Source organism: Narcine bancroftii, chromosome 5 (genome assembly GCF_036971445.1).
Source record: "Narcine bancroftii isolate sNarBan1 chromosome 5, sNarBan1.hap1, whole genome shotgun sequence".
NCBI classification, from domain to species: Eukaryota; Metazoa; Chordata; class Chondrichthyes; order Torpediniformes; family Narcinidae; genus Narcine; species Narcine bancroftii.
This window is the reverse complement of record NC_091473.1, coordinates 78,465,228-78,484,714: the sequence shown is the minus strand read 5'-3', so window position 1 is coordinate 78,484,714 and position 19,487 is coordinate 78,465,228. Positions and strand designations below refer to the sequence as shown.

The 19,487-nt window shown below is 37.4% G+C and overlaps 2 protein-coding genes across 2 annotated transcripts in view; one reads left to right on the top strand and one right to left on the bottom strand.

The window, feature by feature from the left end:
- Nucleotides 1-19,487, top strand: part of LOC138765302 (adhesion G protein-coupled receptor D2) — a 326,991-nt gene that overhangs the window by 241,066 nt on the left and 66,438 nt on the right. The window lies entirely within an intron of this gene.
- The window catches only part of nr5a2 (nuclear receptor subfamily 5, group A, member 2), a 293,808-nt gene continuing 287,168 nt past the window's right edge, over nt 12,848-19,487 (bottom strand). The window contains exon 8 of the transcript XR_011357658.1: nt 12,848-14,626. The gene's annotated coding sequence lies outside the window, so the exon portion shown is untranslated. The remainder of the gene's footprint in view (nt 14,627-19,487) is intronic.

Genomic DNA, 19,487 nt, shown 5'->3' with positions numbered 1-19,487 from the left:
GGTCACTCTTTTAATTCCCTCCTTATTCTCTCTATTTCATTACCTTCCCTTATTAATTCTTGTCTATACTATCTATATTTTCCTCTAAGTACAGATATATTCACGTATGCTCATTGTCTCTATTCACTCTTATACCTCTTTACCCGCATACATATCAATCGTGATCATTTTTACTCTCATTACCCGTCTTCATCCCTCAGTCTATTTTTGTCTTTACCCACATACATATCAATCGTGATCATTTTAACTCTCATTACCCGTCTTCCTCCCTCAGTCTATTTTTGTAATTGTTCTGCAAATTTTCGTGCTTCTTCTGGATCCGAGAATAGTCTGTTTTGTTGTCCTGGAATAAATATTTTCAATGCCGCTGGATGCTTTAGTATAAATTTATACCCTTTCTTCCATAAAATCGCCTTTGCTGTATTGAACTCTTTTCTTTTCTTTAGGAGTTCAAAACTTATATCTGGATAAATGAAGATTTTTTGCCCTTTATACTCCAGTGGTTTGTTGCCCTCTCTTACTTTTTCCATTGTCTTCTCCAGTACCTTTTCTCTTGTAGTATATCTTAGGAATTTTACTACAATAGATCTTGGTTTTTGTTGTGGTTGTGGTTTAGAGGCCAATACTCTATGTGCCCTTTCTATTTCCATTTCTTGCTGTAGTTCTGGACATCCTAGGGTCTTAGGGATCCACTCTTTTATAAACTCCCTCATATTCTTGCCTTCTTCATCTTCCTTAAGGCCCACTATCTTTATGTTATTTCTTCTGTTATGGTTTTCCATTGTATCTATTTTTTGAGCTAGTAGTTCTTGTGTCTCTTTAGTTTTTTTATTAGATTTCTCCAATTTCTTTTTTAAGTCTTCTACCTCCATTTCTGCTGCTACTGCCCGCTCTTCCATCTTGTCCATTTTCTTTCCCATTCCTGTTAAGGTCATCTCCATTTTATTTATTTTCTCTTCTGTGTTGTTTATTCTTTTTCTTAAATCCTTAAATTCCTGTGTTTGCCATTTTTTAAATGACTCCATGTATCCTTTAATAAGAGCAAGTATATCTTTTATCTTACCTTTCTTTTCTTCTTCTATTTCACTGTACTCTTCCTCTTCCTCTTCTTCTTCCTCTGGGTTGGCCATCTGTTGTTCCTTTGGTGCCCTTTCCTCCTCTTCTTTCTTGTTTCTATTGTCTTCTGTGGTCTCTTCTTGCTGCAGGTGTTCTGCAGCTGTCGTTGCCGGCTGTGGAGATCGACTCCCCAGCTGGTCCCCCCTCCCGTCGGTGTGTTTTTTTTCATGCACGGTTGCGTACTTTTACTCGGCTCAGCGAGCCATTTTTGTAGTCCATTATTTACCGACCTGAGGGAGCGGGTTTCTCTCTCCGCAGCGGGCCTCTTCGGACAGGTAAGGACTTCACCTTTTTCCTCTTTTGTCTTCTCTTCCTCTCTTCTTACCGTTGCTTTCGATTTTTCTTTTTTTGTCGCCATCTTCTTTCCACCTTTATACTCACTTTTCTGTAACTTTTATTTCTGTGCCTTTGTGTTTTCCTTTGTTTTTCCCGACTTTTCTGGAGAGGGCTGGAGTTCACCATCCGGCCACTACTCCATCACGTGACTCCTCCTCACACAATAATCATTTTTTTAAAAAAAGCAAACTTACTTTTCTAAAAGCTGGCTGATGAATGTTGAGCGAAGATGAGTGCAGGACAGAAAGGACACAAAAGGTAATGTGAAAAACAGGTTAGGACTGAAATAAGGATGCACATATTTAGACTAAATGGCTAAAAGGCAATTTTCTCAGGTAAGGATGGAGTAAAGATCAGATGGACTCTAGTTGAAGAGACTTGATTAGTTCTTTTTCCTTTTTCCAGTGGTGGTGTCCATCCTGCACCCTTTCAATGCTCCTAAATGCAAATAATTATTTAGTTATTTAATTATTTACCATGGAAATGGGCCCTTTCTATGAACACCTCCATGCCAACCTTTTGGCTATATGCACTAATCCCATTTGCCCTTGGGTACTGGCCAGTGTATCACAAGAAAATAGGAACAGGCAAACACCATCTGGCCCCTCAAGCCTGAGCTGCCAAGCTCAGCTGGACATGATGGCTGATCTGCCCAGTCCTCACTTCCTCCGTGCCAGATCCCCGATTTGGCCTTCTGTTGCCTGACCTTTCAACAAATGATCTACCTTCACTTTAAATATTTCCAATGTGCTGACCTCCACAGGTGTCGGAGTTTAGAATTCCAGAATGTCACCATCCTTTGCAAGAATCATTACCAGATTTTGAGAAGGGAGGAATCATCAACGTGTGAATTGAGGATCTTTAAATAATCGGAAGATGGTGTTTGACATTATATGATTGACAATAGTCTACAGACCAATGCCTCTCAATTCCAATATGAATTCATCATATTTATTGGGAAACATAAATGATGACAGAAATAGAACAAATTCAATACCAAATTTTGCCATTATTTATATGGTAGATATGTAGCCGATTGCTACAAAGAAACACACACACTCGCGGTGTGGGAGGTTAAGCTCTGAGTCTTATTGAGGCTGGAAAGACTCCTTTTATACAGTTGGAGTTCCCGCTGTGTTTGACTGGCCGACATCAGCCGCATGAATAACAATAGTGGGCGGGACCATTCTTGAATGTGAATACCCTTCTCCCCGGCCTGTAATTGATCTGTCAGCTGGGCAGCTTGGCCAGTGCCATTTTAGGGCTGCTGGTCTTGTACTGCTCCAGCTTCCAACCATGCCGGTTAACTGTGCCGGCTCAATCTCCGCGGTGGTGGGCCACCACAGCTAATAATTATTTTCAAATGTTGAAATCTTTGTCAAAATTGTTGTCTTGAAACAGAAATTCTGCTGTGTCTTGTACCATTCCATTATCACAATTATGGTGAAACTAACTAGTTTATAATGATATCATTAATCTGTTAATAATAATTTCTGGAGGTCCTGATTTGAGGAACTTCATTTGAAAGGGTGTAAAATAAATGTTTTGTTAGGAATTTCTTCCTTTTTACTCCACAATGATAATTACTGCTTTTGCTGTCTCCTTGTTAGTCTCAGAATTTAAAATAGAATGAAAAGGTTCTGCCTGTATTGAATCCAGCAACCACTCCTGGTAACAGACTTAATGTCTTGAACCACAGCTACGTCATCTATTATTGAAAGCTACATCTGTAACTTTATCGTGATTCCTGTTTCTGGTGGAGAGTGCTCATAGTTTACAAGCTTAAAAATTATATGCAGCCTGCATATCAAGGCCTGAATTGAACAGTTGATAATTACCTATCATTTATTGGGGTGCTTGCCACACTAGATTTATAATGGAACATTTCACTTTTGTTTAGCAAGTATAATTTGACATATGTGGAATGACTAATGTTGCAGAGTCCAGCAGGTCTGAGCACAGGGGGGGTGGAGGCAAGCATTTTTTAAAATTTGTTCATTTTTCATGATCTGGACATTACTGGCAAGGCCAGTATTTATTGCTCATTGTTTATTGTCCTTGAGAATGTGGTGGTGAGCAGCACTCTTGAGTTGTTGCAATCTTTCTGGGGGTTGTTCTTCCCTCATGTTGGTGGGTAGGGAATGCATCAAAATTCAGATTTGGAAAGTGACAGGCCAATGACGTATATTTTAAAATCAGCAAATGACATGAAGGTGAACTTGCGAGGGTTCTTGTTTGTTTGAGCCTCTCCCCTTTCATTCCTCATGGTATAGGTCATGTATTTGCGAGCTGGTTAAATAACTGCAGCACATTTTCTTAATGGCACACTCTTTAATTATTGCAATAGTGTGACTGTCTACAAAATGGAACACAGTTATTGAATGATGGAGGGAATGAAAGTTGAGGGCAATTTATGCAGTCCTCATTTATTTATACCTTGTAGATGATGTAAAGTTTCAGATGAGTTATTTTACAGTGGGATTCCCAGTCCCAATTGTTTCAATATCTGAACTGGTTCCAAGGATATAGATGATGGTTAGATTCTTGCTTGTTGGAAATTGTCATTGCTTGGGATTTTATTGCCAGGGTTACTAATTACCTTTCACTCCATGCTTGAATGTTCTCCTATCTTTGCTGCAAAGCAAAAGAAAAAAAGGGGTGCTTCATGTGGTGAAGATTTGCAAATGGATTTGAACTGTGCAATCATCAGAAAACTTCATCTCTTCTAACCTTCTGGAATGAAAACATTTGAGGCCGCTAAAGTTGGTTGGGCATAGGGCACTACCTGAGCAGCACCTGCAGGGATATCCTGGGTCTGGGACGATTGACCTTTTACAGCCATCTTCCTTTGTGCAAGATTTGCTCTTGTTACTGGAGTGTTTTTCCTTTGATAAGAAATAAATACAGTTCACTCGGGCTTCTGATCAAATGCTTTAACTCTCACCTTACCTCAGGAATTGAACTGTTTGGTCCATGTTTGTGAAATGCAAACTGACATTGGTGTGCAAGTTATTGGTGAGTAAATGTTATCTGATTGCACTATTGGTGACACCCTCCAATATCTTGCTGATAATTAGGGATTGGATTCAACACGTTTCTGTGATTAGAACTTCGTATTATTGTAATTGTTGTGAAATAGCGTAGCTGGAGGCACAACTGGCTCAAGAGCACAGATATTCAACACTTTAGCTGAATACTATCTGTTTGCAGAGTCTTTATTGTATCCAGTGCAATCAACTGTTTCTTGAATCTACAGAGAGTGAATTTGATTTAGGACATATTAGTTGGAATTTATCTCTAACCATCCAAGTAAGAATATAAATTATTTCTGTTGTCTGGTTTTCAAAGACATGTCAAAGTGATTCCGAAGAAGTAAGATGGTTGTCCATTGCCTGATACATTTTTATGGTTTTGGTTCCCATTTTGTTGTGTCCTAGTGATTATTTTGTATCTGAACACTTCCTCTTTCCCACCTACTAATGCAATGCTGAATTCCAATGATATGATTGCAACCAATTATGCACAAAAAAATCTGACCTCGATGCCGACTATTCACAACTCCACTATGGACATGCAGAACCTTTCTGCTAATTTCTGTCTTCCTATGAGCTAATTAAAAAAAAAATCTTACATACCTATTTCACTGCTGTTGTCTTATAAATATTTTCAATTTTGAACAATATATTACACTCTGCATTATTTCTTTCTTTGGCTTGGCTTCGCGGACGAAGATTTATGGAGGGGGTAAAAAGTCCACGTCAGCTGCAGGCTCGTTTGTGGCTGACAAGTCCGATGCGGGACAGGCAGACACGATTGCAGCGGTTGCAGGGGAAAATTGGTTGGTTAGGGTTGGGTGTTGGGTTTTTCCTCCTTTGCCTTTTGTCAGTGAGGTGGGCTCTGCGGTCTTCTTCAAAGGAGGTTGCTGCCCGCCAAACTGTGAGGCGCCAAGATGCACGGTTTGAGGCGTTATCAGCCCACTGGCGGTGGTCAATGTGGCAGGCACCAAGAGATTTCTTTAGGCAGTCCTTGTACCTTTTCTTTGGTGCACCTCTGTCACGGTGGCCAGTGGAGAGCTCGCCATATAACACGATCTTGGGAAGGCGATGGTCCTCCATTCTGGAGACGTGACCCATCCAGCGCAGCTGGATCTTCAGCAGCGTAGACTCGATGCTGTTGACCTCTGCCATCTCGAGTACTTCGACGTTAGGGGTGTAAGCGTTCCAATGGATGTTGAGGATGGAGCGGAGACAACGCTGGTGGAAGCGTTCTAGGAGCCGTAGGTTATGCCGGTAGAGGACCCATGATTCGGAGCCGAACAGGAGTGTGGGTATGACAACGGCTCTGTATACGCTTATCTTTGTGAGGTTTTTCAGTTGGTTGTTTTTCCAGACTCTTTTGTGTAGTCTTCCAAAGGCGCTATTTGCCTTGGCGAGTCTGTTGTCTATCTCATTGTCGATCCTTGCATCTGATGAAATGGTGCATTATTTATTTTATTTGTATCTCATCACTTAGAACCACAGAACCATAGAATATGACAGCACAGAAGACAGGCTCTTCTGCCCTTCTAGTCGATGCCAAACTATTATTCTGCCTAGTCCTACTGGCCTGCACCCCTCTCATTCATTTACCCATCCAATTTTTTTCTTAAATGTGAACATTCAGCCAGCATTTACCACTTAGCTGGCGGTTCGTTCCACACTCCCACTACTTTTGTGTGAGGAAGTTCCTTTCCCCTGATGTTCTCCCTAATTTTTCCCCTTTCACCCTTAATCCATGTTCTCTGGTTTGTATCTCACCTAACCTTAATGGAAAACGCCTCCTTGCATTTACTCTATCAATAATCTATATCCATAATTTTGTGTACCTCTATCAAATCATACCTCATTTTTCAATGCTTCCTTATTTCTTTATATTTTATCAAAAGATGCCTTATACTTTCAGGGGTGAACACTTCTTCAATTTACTAAATTACCTATTATCCAGTGCCTCAGTGCATTCTGCCTTCCAATGATTAAATTTTCTTGAGTTAAAACAACTGATATATTTAATTATAATGAAGTCGAATATAAAGAGACCACTGTTGATGACAAATTTGACATTATACAATCATACAAGTTGATAATAGTCTAATTATTCTTTTAATGACTCCTGCGGAAGATCATCTATGAAGAAAGTGGAAATTCTAGAGGAAGCTACAGATAGATACACGCCAGCTATGGCAGGGAGTGCAGGCTATTACAGGATACAAAGTGAGGGCGAATGCTATAGATGGCTGTGATGCTTCACCACCCGATGAGATGAACACCTTCTTCGCCCATTTTGAGAAGAAGAACCAAACTAGAATCCCTGAAAAGGCTGAGGACCCTGTGATATCCGTCTCTGATGGCGACATCAGAACATCATTTAAGAGGGTGAACCCTCGCAAATTGTCAAGCTCTGATGGCGTACCTGGCAGGGTACTGAAAATCAGCACCAACCAACTAGCTGGAGTGTTCATGGATATTTTTAACCTCTCATTGTGGCAGTCAGAGGTCCCCACCTACTTCAAAAGGGCATCAATCATCCCAGAACCCAAGAAGAGTAGCGTGAACTGCCTCAATGACAACCACCCAGTAGCACTAACTTCTACTGTGATGAAGTGGCCAGAATTAACACATATCTCAGCAAAGATCTGGACCCACTGCAATTCACTTATTGTTACAATCACTCCACAGCAGATGCAATATCGCTGTCTCTCCACTCAGCTCTGGAAAACCTTGAAAATAGCAATTTATATATATGGCTGCTCTTCATTGTTCCCTCAGTGCTGGTCAAGAAGAAACTCTAGGCCTCTGTTACCCCATTTTGCAATTGGATCCTTGACTTACTTATTGGAAAACCATAGCCAGTATGAATTGGAAACAATGTCAAACACTGGAAACACTGATTATCAACACAGGTGCACCCCAAGGATATGGGCTTAACTCACTCCTCTACTCATTGAACACCCATGACTCTGTGGCCAGGCACAATTCCAATACCATCTACAAGTTTGCTGATGACACCACAGTTGTTGACAGAATCACAAATGGCAATGAGGAAGTGTACAGGAGAGAGATATATCAGCTTGTTGAATGTTGTAATGACAACAACCTTGCACTCGATGTCAGCAAAACCAAGGAGATGATTGTGGTCTTCAGGAGGAAGTCAGGGGAACACAACCCAGTCCTCATCGAGGACAGTAGTAGTGAGGGTCAAGAACTTCAAATTCCTGGGTGTGAACGTATCCGAGGATCTGTCCTGGAACCTCCATGTTTCTGCAATCATAAAGAAGGCTCACCAGCGGCTATACTTTGTGAGGTGTCTGAGGAGATTTAGTATGTCTTAGTATGTGGAGAGCATTCTGGCTGGCGCCAACACTCATTACAAGAATAAATTCAAGGGTTGTTAACTGGGCCTGTGACATCGCAGACTTTACTCCATCGAAGACATCTACATGAGATGGTGTCTTAAAAAAGCAGCCACTGTCATCAAAGACCCCACCAGTCAGGCCATGCCTTCTTCATTCTGCTACCATTGGGCAAAAGGTACAGGAGCCTTAAGACCAACAGTCAATGGCACAAGGACAGCTTCTTCCCTGCTGCCATCAGATTCCTGAATAATCAATGAACTAAAGACACTGCCTTACTTCTCATGCACTGTTATTTTTTATGGTAATGTTGTAAGATGGTTGTAATATGTATACTTGCACTGTGATGCTGCCGCAAACACCGAATTTCATGACTTGTTCTTGGTAATAAATTCTGATTCTAAAATTCTGATTCTGATTTGACCCTGCTAGAATTGAAACATGTTTATAATGTTGGAGACAGATTACTCATCTAACTGAACCACAGAGCTCAAATTGTAGAATAATTTTAAAAAGTCTAAATCCAGTTTATTTTAATGATAAAATTTAAGGTGACCTACTTTTTTTTTAACCAAGATCAATGATGTATGATCCAGTTTCAATTAAGAACAATTGTCAATATCCCAGAAAACCCATCATTGCAGTAAATTTCAGAATACTGATAACCCAGTTATGCATGATTCCAGTCAAATAAAGAGGTTATCTATCCCATATTAAATAGGTCATACACCAATATAAATATAGAAAATCAGAAAACAAAATATATGGGATGAGAATATTATTTAAAGGGTGAAAAACTACAGCATGCTGTTGTGCAGAGGGACTTGGGAGTGCTTGTGCATGAATCACAAAAAGTTAGGTTGCAGGTGCAGCAGGTTATTAAGAAGGCAAATGGAATGTTGGCCTTCATTGCGAGAGAATTGAATTCAGGAGTAGGGAGGTAATGTTGCAACTGTATAAGGTATTGGTGAGACCGCACCTGGAGTACTGTGTCCAGTTCTGGTCTCCATATTTGAAGAAGGATATACTGGCTTTGGAGATGGACCATCTGGAGATGGTCCAGAGGAGGTTTACTAGGTTGACTTATGATGAAAGGTTAAATCATCTAGGATTGTATTCGCTCGAGTTCAGAAGAATGAGAGGAGATCTTATAGAAACATATAGGATTATGAAGGGTATGGATAGGATAGATGTAGGAAGGTTTTTTGAGCTGGCCGGGGAAACTAAAATGAGAGGACACGGTCTCAAGATTCGGGGGAGTAGATTTAGGACAGAGATGAGGAAAAATAGTTTTTCCCAGAGAGTAGTGAATGTTTGGAATTCTCTAACCAGGGAAATGGTTGAGGCTGCCTCATTAAACATATTTAAAATTCGGTTAGATAAATTTTTACATGATAGAGGAATTAGGGGATATGGGGAGAAGGCAGGTAGGTGGAGTTAGGTCATAAATTAGATCAGGCATGATCGTATTGAATGGCGGAGCAGGCTCGATGGGCCATTTTTGGCCTATTCCTGTTACTACTTCCTATGTTCCTATAGGAGGACTGTTAAAATGCTTCTTCTTCAGCTATTTCATCATCTCTGAATTCTCCTCATGACTTTGATTTCAAGTTTACTTTAGAGATAATTGCAAATATTTATCCATTTTTGAGTGAACATCTTTTGCCAATTATATGTATCTCTTATCTTCTTGGTCTGATTTGCCTTTATGATACTCTGGGATTATAATCTGTTCCATTTTAATATTAATCCTTAATATTTCCTCTTTAGAGTCTAACATGCTTCATGACAGCTCTGAAATAGAATTGGTTTTACATGTTATAAGTGTGCAGTTTATTTGTGATGACCTTCTCCTTCATCCTCTCTCTGAACTCTCATTATGCTGACATCTGTAATGATTAGTATGTTCTGCCCAGCTCCCAGTACTACTTTGACCATGCCATTGTGCACATTTTCAATGTGAGGTGGATTCTCTAGCTGTTCAAGTCTTTATGTGCACATTTATGGGTATAAACAGTGATGCATTTTTACATAAGCCAAGGTGAGCAATCTAAGCCAAGGTTCAAATGCACTGTATGCAATCAATTACTGATTATTGAAGCCATTAGTTGTAATAACTATGTACCACAAGATCTGTAATTTTATTGTGTTTATAGTGTCCAAATTAACTGTGTTGCCAGATGTTATGTACGATTAGTATTAAAATAAAAATGAAGGTAAAAAAAATATATACAGAATATGGAAAAGAAACAAGTCAGACCATTCAAATATATTGGAGTGAAATTATAAAGTAAGATAGTGAGCCATAAGCTTCCATTCAAGTAAAATCACAAGCCTTGTCAAAAGAGAGGCAAAAGAAATAGCGCGACTCTGAACCAGAGATATATAACATATAACCATATAACAATTACAGTACGGAAACAGGCCATAATTGACCCTTCTAGTGCATGCCGATTTATGTGAACTGCCCATATAGGATTTGTTTCTCTCTTTCCTTAAACAGATTCCTGGTTTAGGCTTATTTTGACCCTATTTGCTGTGGGGTGGCCTGTGCGGCATGAATGAAATGTCCCAGACACTTTCCAACTCATGGGCTGCCATCCTTTCATCTGAAAATATCAAAAGAGTAAAGTGAAGTATTCCTTTGCAGCTCAATTCATCTGTTGGAGACGCGAGATTCTGTAAGTCAGCACTAAAGAAGAATTATTCCCTCCCATTTTACCGAAGAGGGCCATCAAAGGATTCAATGTTGAATCTATATTGAAAGTTATAAAGTATGGAAAAACCTCTTTCCAGTATTTTTCTAGATTAGGGCAAGTCCAGATCATATGAATTAATGATGCTTCTCCGTTCTTACACCTGTAACACCAGGGAGTCATATTGGAATAAAAATGAAACAATTTAGCCTTAGACAACACTTTGAATTGTAATAGACAATGTCAAACACATAACAGAGCTATTAACCAACTTAAGAATTGTGTCCCAACCCACATCCAATATAGTCAAATTTAAATCCAATTCCAATGCATTTTTGATTTTAACTAACAGTCTGATTTTAAACATATCAATTTCTAGTAAAAATATACATTAAACCATTAAACTATTAAAATTGCAATAATTAAAAAAAATCTCATCTACAAAATTTGATGCAGACTCTTGAAAAATTATATACTTGTGATTCATGAAAATGTTGGGGTTGAAAATCTCTAAAAAATTGGGATTTGGGCAAGTTAAATTTACCAATAAGCTGTTCAAATGATGCAAAATATCCATCAATGAACAGATCCTTAAAGCTTTGTATACCCTCTCTGAAAAATATCATCATGTAAAGAGGGTTGAAAAAATGATTGGATATGATAGCACTTGAGAGAGAAAAATTATGAAATGCAAAATGTTTTCTAAATTGTTTCCAAATTCTCATAGAATATTTAACAATTGGATTATCTATTGACTTAGTTGAAGTGAAGAGCCAAGAAGCGCTGAATTCGCAAAATTTTGTGGGGAATTCAGCTCCATTGATATCCATAATGGGCAGTCAGAATGATTATAAAAGGACCAAAATGCAAGACTTCATACATTGACTGCCCAATAATAAAATCTAAAGTTAGCTGGAGCCATTCCACCATCTTTCTTAGATCTGTGTAGAAGAACTTTACCCTTCCTTATGTAAGATGATATGGCCAAGTCAAGTCTGTTAAAAAATGATTTAGGAACAAATATCGGAACAGATTGAAAAATATATAAAAAAATTAGGCAAAATATTCATTTTAATAGAATTTATATGGTCAAGTGAAATTGTGGACAAAGGTGACCATTGAGTCAGGGAATGTTTCCCTTGTTTAAGCAGAGCAAGATAATTCTCCCTAAAATGATGGTTATGATTCTTTGTAATTGTAGTACCAAGGTAGGTAAACCTTAACAGAAGAATCACCACACACTGGCACAGAAATATTCAATGGAAGAAGTTTACTTTTATGCACATTCCATTTATAACCTGAGAGTTAACTAAATTGTGAAAGCAATGACATCATATGGGGGAGGGGTGGATTCAAAATGAAAAATAAGAGATCCTTATGTTCAATTCCTTTCCACTATATCCCCAAGATGTTCTTCCACTCATGAAATGCAATTGCCAATGGTTCAATTGCCAGTAAAATAATAAAGCACTTAACAGGCATCCTTGACAAGTGCCACATTGAGATTGTTCTAAATTAATAAGTATTGTGGCAGAGGGTCATGAATACAATAGTTAACCCATGTAATAAAATCAGAATCAACATTAAAATTTTAAAGGGTTGTAAACATATATGCCCATTCTATCTGATCAAAAGCTTTTTCAGCATCCACTGAAAGAATACACTCAGGAGTTTTCCTGGATGGCAAATACATAATATTCATTTAGTGAAGTATATTAAAATAGGAATATCAGTTTTTAATAAACCCTGTTTGGTCTTCAGAAATAACTTATGGTAAAATGTTTTCCATCCTATTTAGCATTGATTGGTCTATAAGAGGAACATTTGGTTGTATCTTTATCCTTCTTCACAATTAAAGATATACAAGCCTCATTAAACAAGTCTGGAAGTTTACCCTGTTCAAATGAATCAGCAAACACCACCTTTAGGTAAAGTGTGAGCCATTGAGAAAATAATTTGAAAAATTCCACCAGGAACCCATCAGATCCAAGTGCCTTTCCATATTGTAATGAGAAAATAGCAAACACTATTTCTTCTTGAAAAATAGATTTATCTAGTTTGATTTGAATGTCAAAGGAAATCTTGGGGATATTCAATCAATTTAAGACATTTTCCATCATATTACCATCATTCGTACATTCAGAAGAATATAAATTGGAGTAGAATCTTTTAAATGTATTGTGTATCTCCAAATGATCTGAAGCCATAATACCATTATCTTTATGAACTTAAATTTTTTTTTATCATTTGTATCAATACAAAGTATAAATTCAATAATACAGTAACTTAACAAACCATACAAAATGATACAATATTTTTTAAAATTTTCTCCTCAACCATCCCTACCCCAACAGAAAGGAGTTAAAAAGGAAAAATAAAAAGAAAGAATGCCTAATTCTACATATATAATATTACTAACATATATAATATTCATTGACTATTTTTTATAATTACTAACTGAGAGGGGTGGGAAAGGAGGAGGATGTGGATGGACTTATATTCATAAAATCCGTATATGGTTCCCAAATTTTATAAAGGTTTTCAATTTGATTCTTTAAGCTATAATAATTTTTTTCTAAAGGCATACAATTTGGCATTTCAATATGCCATCTGTCTACTTTTACCAAATTCTTAGTTTTCCATGTTACTGCTATACATTTCTTTGCTGTCTCTATGAACTTTTATGATGTGTCATTTAGCACCAAATCCTCTCAGTTGGTTGGCCAAAATTTTACCAGATTTATCACCATGAACGTAAAATTTACTTTTAGATTTCAAAAGTTGGCATTTAGCTGGGTTAGTTGAGAGAAGATAAAATTTAGTTTTAAGTTCAATATGTTTTTTATGTACATCTGAATTTTTAGTTTTAGTGCATTATTAATATAACTGTTTAATTTTTTTATTTAACTCAAATATTTCTTTATTAATGTTCATTTTCTTATTTCCAGTATACTGAAATATTTTACCCCCTAAGTGCTACATTAATCAAAGTATCCAATATAATTAAACTAGAGATCTCAGAAGAAAGATTACTATCAAAAAAGTATTCTGATATCTCCTGCCTTTGCTGATGCGCTGAAACCTCTTTAGAACGCAATTCGTTAATCCGCGGAATCACTGATAGCGCAGGTGTCTGTGGACCTCAAACTTTGCAAATTTTGAAAGATAGTTGGATGGGAAAAAAAAAGATGGGTTTGACCATCACTCCGAATCTCATCAGAAACAACAACAGTGCGGAGAAATACAAAATCCAAACAGGCAAGAGAACGACTGATTTCACCTGCATTGAATTCATCCATCGTTATTGAATGAAGATCTACCGGGACCAATGCCTGAAGAGGGTGCACAAAATCAGTGAATCAGTGTGGACTTGAAAGGCCAACATGGCCTGTTTCCACTCCGTAAATGGTTATATGGTTAAACTATCTGTCCTTCTATAAATTTAATGAAGTCCTTATCTGATAATGACACTGAATTAAAATACCAGTGTCTTTTATCTTGAGGAAAATTAGGAAGGTTCAGTGACATTGCAACAGATATTACAATACTATGGTATTCACAAGAATGAGTGAATGAAATTAAATGATTATCAATAAAAAATAACAAATACGTGAGTAAGTGCGATGAACAGGGGAAAAAAAGAATATTCTCTATTGGTAGGATAAAATAAATATCAAACACCTGAAACACCACAATCCAATGAAAAAAAAATGTATTAATAGGGCAAATTTGTTTAATGTTGCTGGGTTAGATGATGAATGATCCAGGATAGGGTTCAACCAACAGTTAAGTCCCCACCTAGAATAAATTAATATGGCAAGGAAGTAAAAAAAGTTTAAACCCCCCCCAGATCATCAACATTAGGAGCATAAACATTTGAAAAAAAAAACACCAATTTATCGTGTAATTTCCCTGGAACAATAACAAAATGACTGTTGGAATCTGAAACAACATTATGTATACTAAAAGGAATATTCTGATTAATCAGAATCAATGCACCTCTTGATTTAGCTTGAAAGGAAAAATGATATTGTTGCTCTTTCCATCATGACTTCAGACACGAAACATCACTGCCACAAATATATGCCTCCTGTAAAAATATAATCACAGCTTTGTTATTGTAAATGTAAAGGCACTTTCCTTTGTTTTACTGGATGATTTAAGCCTCTCACAGACCAACTCTAGAACTTAGTAGGATTAGCCATGTATAGAAAATATATACTAAAAGTAAAACTAGTTTCAGAAATCCCAATGCACACCTGCAAAGCTGAGTTCGTGCAGTATGCACAGTGACCTCCGGCCTGCAGATGGCCTTATTAAACCATAGAGTACATAAACTGGAAGCAGAAAGATCTAAACAATTAAGCTCCATGCCAATGCAAAGCACCATGATTCCTTCCCCATTCTTCTCCAGTCCCACCCTTTCCAAGGCTGACGGAAAACCGCCAGCATGCTAATTAATTCTGAGACTATCTCCCGGTTTTGATTAGATGTTCTTGCTCAGAAGCAAAACAATATAAATCCCTCATAGATGTTCATTGCAAACCAAAATAAGCCATGTTTATTCTGGATACATTAAACATCAAAAAAATTAAACATTTCTCATGAAAATAATGTTTAAAAAATCTTTTTTACAGGATAAATAAAATAGATTTTTAATCCATTTTAATAAAGTAGACTTATCCATAAATATAATCAAAAATGTGTTGAATTCTATTCCTAACCACTCCAGATTAATTCAACTCACAATAACAATGTTTTTTCTGTAAAAACTCTAAAAACAAATGACCAAGCCTTTAACATATTAAATTAAATCCTCGTTTCAAAGCAGTCATTCAACAGAAAAAAAAATATAATTCAGGAACGGGTAAGTTGTGAATGAACTCCCTAGCGTCTTACACTGAAACAAATAATTTCTTACTCCGTTGGAGAGAGAGATTTTAAGACATGCTGGAAACAGGAAAGAAAGCTTCAATCCCCATTGATAAAACTCCAAAATAACTTCCCTATAGATAGCCCATTTTTTTTCATAACTTTAGGAGAGTAATCTTCTGTGATTCTAAATGTTTTACATTAATTCTGAAAACCCACTATCTCCTGGTTTTGATTAGATGTTCTTGCCCAGAAGCAAAATAATAACAATCTCCTGTAGATGTTCATTGCAAACCCAAATAAGCCATGTTTATTCTGAATACATTGCAAGGTAGCTTTATGATGAGCTTCACGAATCAACAGTTCCTTCATTTGATAACAATGAGGGCATATAACTATAGAATGTGGTTTTTGCTCTGATTTAGGCTTAGGCAATAATGATCGGTATGCTCTATCAGGCTCAGGTATTGTCGGAAATAACACATCTCCAAGCACCATTGCCAACAAATCAGATAAAAATTTAGCAAGCACATCGGACTCAATATCTTAAACCTACAATGCATAGATTTTGTTACCTACTTCGACTTTCCATATCAATAATTCTAACCATTAGCTTCTTATTATTGTCTTCCAGGTGGCAGACCCATTTGTTAATTTCCTTAAAGCATATTCTGCTAAGGTCAAACACTAACCTTGGAATCACAGGCCTGTGAAAATTGGTTTTCTAGTGTCAAAAGCCTTTCATCTAGATGTTTAAATTCTGCATCAATAGATTCTTTAATTTGTTCAAGTACATTGGAGGAACTCTCAGTAGTCGGGTTTGCCAGGGCAGTTTCTTGTTTCTTTCTGTTTTTCCATTTTTAGCAGTCTTTCCAGCCTCTTATCCATTTCAAATATAGAATATGCAATTCAAAAGTTTCAAGAAAAGTAAACAGGGGAAAATATACTAAAGGTGTGGAGTTATGGTAAGGATGTCTACTCCATACTATAGCCTAACCGGAGGTCCTCTTGTATTTCTACTCCATTTACTTTATTACCCAAAAGCAGTGTGATATGAATGAATTTTTGTTATTTTATTTTTTTTCGAATGGGCTCTTTTCTCTCTTTCCAATACCTAATTTTTTAGTTGGAAGTGCATAGATATCTATGCTGATGGAAGGCACATTGGTAGAAGATAGAAGTGATTGAGTTTCACCAGTGTGTTGATGTGGTGCTTTAACTCACCGTCAAAATCATTGCCATTAAATAAATGATGTGACCTACATCGAACCATAGAACATTACAGCACAGAAACACAGCCCTTCTAGTCTGTGCCAAACTATTTTTCTGCCTAGTTCCATTGACCTGAACCCAGTCCAAAGCCTTACACACCTCTCCCATCCATGTACCTGTCCAAAATCTTCTAAAATGTTAAAATTTCACCAACATTCACCATCTCAGCTGGCAGTGCATTCCACCCCAACCCCCCCCCCCCCATGTAGTGTGTGAAGAAGTTCCCCTTATTGTTCCCCCTAAACTTTTACCCTTTCACCCTTAACCCATGTCCTCTGGTTTGTTTATCACCTACCCTCAGTGGGAAAAAAAAAACTTACCTACATTTACTCTGTCTATAACCTTCAGAATTTTAAATATTTCAATCAAATCTCCTATCATTCTTCTACACTCCAGGGAATAAAGTCCTAACCTGTATACCTTTCCCTGTAATTCAGTTCCTGAAGTCTAGGCAACATCCTAGTAACTCTTTTTCTGGACTTTTTCAATCTTATTGATAACTTCCTGTAGTTAGGTGACCAAAACTGTATTTGGCCTTCCATTTAGCAAATGCGAATCCAGTTCATTACTTCACCATGAATACTGAGCTTCTGAACCGTCCAGACTAACCTACCATGTGTGACCTTGCCAAATCTCTTACTAAAGTCCATGTAGATGTAATGGAATATATTTGGGAGATAAATTGGTAAAATTAGAGTAGGTCACATACTGGCACACACTTTAAAACAGATCTTATTTGAAATACTGAAGAATTCATATTCAGTGATTTTACAGAAACTATGGAGAATGCTATGCACATTTCACAAGTAGGTGCTAATTGAAATGATGTCATGAAATTAAGAGACCATTGTCTTGGAAGAGCCAGGTTGTCTGTTTTTACAAGGCTTCAGACCTTTCTACAAAGTGCTCACTCAAAGGTCAGTGAGAAGTTTGTTTACCTAAAAACAACAGATGGGAGCAGAAGACTAACTCCTATTGTTTTCTGAAGAAGGAGTGGTTTTTTTTGCAAGTGAGAGAAAGAAGGACATGTGGCTGGCAGTTTTGTATTTCAGATGAAGAGAGAGAGACAGCTGAAAGGTGCAAGCTAGGAACCTTGTTGGAACTGAAACATAAATACTCCAGAGTGGCGGATGGCTGCAATTGCTATCTGTCTGATGTTTCTTTTGGAATAAGCAGAACAGAAAGGAAATATGTGGTAGTATGAAAGAAAAAGGTTATCATCTGGAGAACCATGATGGGGCACGTTTCATCAGCAAGACCTTGAGGTGACTAATGGTGGTACCTCAGTTGTGGAAATCCTGGAACAACAAATCTCTCTCTGCAAACCCTAAAAGAACCTTTCTGACCAATAAACATTTACCTTTCAAGCACGAAAGCCTGGTGAACTTTATATATGTTAAATTTTGTGCACAATATAAGAATTGACTGCAACCAGAGAACAATGAAGAATGAGAAGTGAGATTGAATTGTGAACCAAATAAATTTTCTTAAATTTACACACACATTACATACACGTGCACTTAGAATTAGAAGGGGGTTAAATTGGATAGTTAAATTAATAGAAATAAGTTAATGTTTGATTCTGTTTTCATGTTTGAAGATAATTAAAAACAACTTTTGTTTAAGTAACCATTTGTCATGGTGAATATCTATTGCTGCTGGGTTTTGGGGTCCTTTGTGCTCGTAACATAGACAACACCCACAGCCTTTTCTTCATTAACTTTCCTGGTAACCTCCTCATAAAACTCTATAAGTTTGGTTAAACATGACCTACCATGCACAAAGCAATGTTGACCATACCTAATCTGTCCCTGGCTATCCAAATACTTTTATATCCAATCTCTTAGAACACATTTCAATAATTTATCTACTACTGACGTCAATCTCACTGACCTATAATTTCCAAGGTTACTTTTGGAGCCTTTTTTTAAACAATGGAATAACATGAGCTACCCTTCCAATCCTCAAGCACCTCACCCGTGGCAAAGGACATTTAAAATATTTCTGTCAGAGCCCCTGCAATTTCTATACTAGCCTCCCTCAAGGTCTGAGAGATTATCTTATCCCACCCTGGGGATTTATCCACCCTTAATGCTTTAAGACAGCATGCACCTCCTCCTCTAATCTGTCTAGATTCCATAACCTCACTGCTTGTTTCCCTTTGCTCGGTGTTAGTTTCTTAAGTAAATACTGATGCAAAAAATCCATTTAAGGTCTCCCCATTCTCTTTTGCCTCCATAGTTAACTGACCACTCTGATCTTCAAGGGGATCAATTTTGTTCATTTCTATACCTTTGCTCTGACTATACCTGTAGAAACCCATAGGATTTTCCTTCACATTGTCTCCCAAAACAACCTCATGTCTTATTTTAGTCTTCTTGATTTTTCTTGTAGTTTTTCTTTCATTTTACATACTCCTCAGGTACCTCATTTGCTCCATGTTGCCTATACCTGCTATACACCTCTCTTCTTCTGAACCAGATCTCCAATATCCCTTAAAAACTAAGATTCTCCATGTTTGTTAACTTTGGCTATAATCCTGACAAGAAGGTATAAACTCTGTACTCTCAAAATATCACATTTGGTCTCCACTTACTTCATACATCCTTGCCAGAAAACAATTTATCCTATTCCACACATTCTAGATCCTTCCTTGTTTCTTCAATATTGGCTTTTCTCCAGTTTAGAATCTCAATCCAAGGACACGACCTATCCTTCTCCATAATTACCTTGAAAATAATGGCATTATCTTCCCCTACTTCTTTCACCTGTTCTGTCTCGTTCCCTAATAGGAGATCCAGTATTGC